General features: G+C 34.8%; 1 long non-coding RNA gene across 1 annotated transcript in view; it reads left to right on the top strand.

Moving 5' to 3' along the window:
- The first annotated feature begins 269 nt into the window (after window positions 1-269).
- Window positions 270-4,055, top strand: part of LOC118765085 — a 23,303-nt gene continuing 19,517 nt past the window's right edge. The window contains exon 1 of the long non-coding RNA XR_005000935.1: window positions 270-399. This is a non-coding gene — a long non-coding RNA (uncharacterized LOC118765085). The remainder of the gene's footprint in view (window positions 400-4,055) is intronic.

Below are 4,055 nucleotides of genomic sequence, written 5' to 3'. Positions count from 1 at the left end.
CTGCACACACACACACACACACACACACACACACGCACACGCAAAGACATTAAGTAGGGTCCATTAAAGAGAGTAAAATAAACAGGTATAAAACTGCATGCACACAAGGTACAATGAGTTGAGCTTGGCAGTGAAATAAGACTTCGCACTACTACTACTACTTTTACTATGACTACTACTACTACTACGATTACTACTACTACTATGACTACTACTACTACTACTACTACTACTACTACTACTACTACTACTACTACTACTACTACTACTCAGGTTCAGTCGGCAATTAAGAAAAAATGGTACAACTTCCGACTTGCGAATAGCGGAAACCGACGTTTTATGAGGACAAATTCAGTTTACACGTCTGTCTCAGAAGTCCAAACGGTGCCAATGTATCAGGTATTTATTGTCCTTTTATTCCTCAATGAAATTCTTTACCGTTACATAAATGTTTGATGAATATTGTCATACACACGCACACACATGCACATGCATTTATTTATATATATAATATATATATATGTATGTATATATAATGTATTATTCCACAATACATATATTATGCTCTTTAAATAAATTATATATATACATACATACATATATATATATATATATATATATATATATATATATATAGTTATTGAACACATATACACACACAGATATACATATGTGTTTATATATGTGTACGAATGTATATGTATCAATATCTATCTATCAACCTCTCTATATATATATAGATTCAGATGAATATGATACTTAAGTTGAGGCACCAGAATTTAGTACGGTATTATCCATACAATTTCATATTAAGGTGATTAAAATCAAAATAAGCAACAAGGATATCCAGAGGTAATGCAGTACGATCGTTTCAAGTAACAACTAAAGTTAATTGAATAATGCAATCATTTACATATATATATATATATATATATATATATATACAAACATGAATGTATGCGTACACATATAAGAGGGGTGCTGAAAAATTCTTGTCTTTAAGGACATTACTAAGGCCTTTTACAGAGATTAAAAAAACTGAGTGTGTGAACCTGAGATGGAAATATGTTGAATAAAATCATGATTAACGGATCCCCCTGTATTTTTCTTTTACCCAAAGCCAGGAACATTTCAGCACCTCCTCGTGTATGCGTGTGTGTATGTGTGCGTGTGTGTGTGTGTGTGTGTGTGTGTGTGTGTGTGTGTGTGTGTTGATACTGTGTATGTTTATATCTATCTACACACATACACATATATACATTCATACATATATATATGCGTGTGTGTGTGTGTGTGTGTGTTGTGTGTGTGTGTGTGTGTGTAAAATATACCTTGATGAATAAATACCTTGCATAGAAACATTGAAATGGTTACGTTCTCAGGAAAAGGACAGAGCAGGCCGAATAAGCATTGTTCAGATACAGCCGATCAGAGAAACCGAGAAAATTTATAAAACACTTCAAGCATTTGGAGTCCCTGGATGAATGTATGTATACGTTCACATATACAAATGGAATGTATATGAAGGCAGATAGACAAGCAATTACGAAAGCTATACACTTTTGTCTTGTCATAACACGCAATCCAGTAAGGCTAAGATTACCCATACGCGCACACACAAACTGCACACATCCATACATACACCACGCAAAGCAGACAACCACAAACACCAAATGTAGTTTTGGCTTAAACAAAAGAGATTGCCATATCATTAGAATTCTGCGGAAGAAAAAAAAATTAAAATTAAATCCTAAAGAAACATGTATGTATGCATGAATATATACATAGATGTATACAAATGTAAAAACTAATGTATTTACACCTAAGCTGTACAGACACATAGAGAACAGAAGAGCAGGTGCGAACAGCAAACCATTCCTCAACCACGTAATTATAAACTCCGAAAATTGTTTTAACTACAAAAAACTTTTGTCGCTTTGTTGGCGAGTGGTTTGAAGTCTTTTATGAAGAAATTAGATAAATCACAAATAAAACATACAAATATATCAATAAATGTTAATCCCTAAAGGACAGATTTTCTGATGCACAGCTATGTGTCACAGTTCCACAGTCTTTTCTTTACTCCTGCCTTCGTATCAGTCACCTCGGTGTGTGTTTCGCAGTGATCCTAGAAGAATACATTCCAACACCTGCGTACCATTTTTACATAGGGTTTTTCAAGTTCTTTTACTATGGGTCAGTAGTTTTTGGTCACATGGAACACAAGTGTTGTACGGGCAACTGTCAACCAACCAAACACATTGAGTCAGCTTTCACTGTTCTTTGAATAGGTTGACGAGAGCTGCCCTCTGTAAACATGAGGTCTGTACCAACGTATGTATGTAAGTATGTATGTCATTTAGTTTTATTTCAAGATTTCTTGCTAATACAGAAAGTCGGTTTCTGATCTAGATCCAAGGTTCCTTCATTAGAAAATTCAACATCATCAACAGGCTATTTTTGTATGTACGTATGTATGTATGTATGTATGTATGTATGTATGTATGTATGTATGTATGTATGCATGTATGTATGTATGTATGTAGATTTGTATGTTTTCTCATGCATATATTTGCATATCTAGACATGCTTATATATACTTAAATGATAAACTTCTGGAAAGTTTTACAGTTTTTTTTTTATATTGGATCTGTAGTCTTCGACGTTCCCCTTTCTGGTTTTGGGAAGCTTAATTTCCCAAGATTGGTATTTAAGCAGTGTGTTACACATCTCAAAGCCCCAATAATGTGTCTGTATGCATGCATGCAAGCTTATATTTGTATGTGAGGATTCATAGCATTGCTGCTCCAAATTTCCTCACGTGTATTTGCGTTTGTTCAGATTTATGTACAAACGCATACTCACGAGAATTTCTGAATTGTAATGGACTGAAACATTCTCTACAAAGGAATGAATAAAATGCATTAAATGAACACATCCTTCTCCCGTTCAAACATCATTATGTACGTGTGTGCGTGCGTGCTTGAATGCTTGTGTGTGTATGTTGGCGTCTGTGTGTGCGTGTGCGCATGTGTGTGTGTGCATGTGCGTATATGTGTGTGTTTGTACATACTCTACGACTTTTAGATAATAACTGGGAGATGATAACCTTTAAAATGTTACCGATTTAAGATTTCTCTGGGGAAAAACTAAACTAGTCTTGATTATGAATTATCGATTTGTTTTTAGATAGATTTAAAGGTTCTTTACCCTCGTGGAAGAGCAGTTGGCGTATTTGACCTCTTTATGTTTCCCATGAGTGCTTCTGGCTTAAACCAGTGTAGATGGCTTTTAGCACTCACCGCCTTTTCCAAAATATTTTTTTAGTTATCGTTCTCGCAACAGAATTTCGCTGTTTCGGTTCTGGTTGTGGTCGTAGATAATTTGAAACGTTTGGTTAAGCAACTTGTATTCTGTTCAGGAAATTGTTCCAAGTCCAAATGCTATGTGTGAAAAATCATTGCTACTTACACATTCCTTATCGTGCAGGAAATAGGAAGGCGGCACAAACACTAATGACTATAGGTAATATGTTTATTTTTTTTTATGCACAACAGTGAAAAGTCTCAGACATTTTAGCAACAAAAGGGGTTTGGTAACAGAATAAATTCACGTGCACCACTCAGAATATAGTTTTTTCAATGCTTCCTGCTCATTCAGAAACTAAAGCTAAATTTTTTCGGCATTACCAAAAATAAGAGCGAAAGCCATTAAACCACATCGTTTTCCATAAGGAGACGAAAGTGTGTCCAGAATGACGCGTAATTAACTTCGAAATGGCCTTATTAAAGAATACGTAGAAATTGCGATCCCACATTGACCCTACTAGGCGGCTATTTTCAGCTTTTGGATGTGTTTATTGTATTTAATGAACTTGGGGATTTCATAAAGAGTTTTTGTTATATTTTGGAAGTCTTTGGTTTGGCGTTGTTTATAAAGTTGCTTAGTCTTTAATGCCGAGCTTCATACAATTTGTTTACAGACGAGTTGAATCTGATATGTTCAGATCAACAAATGGCACCGATTAATCAATACAAGATTTACGATAGCCTACT

Source organism: Octopus sinensis, linkage group LG10, assembly GCF_006345805.1.
Source record: "Octopus sinensis linkage group LG10, ASM634580v1, whole genome shotgun sequence".
Taxonomy (NCBI): Eukaryota; Metazoa; Mollusca; class Cephalopoda; order Octopoda; family Octopodidae; genus Octopus; species Octopus sinensis.
This window is presented reverse-complemented; position numbering and strand designations above follow the sequence as displayed.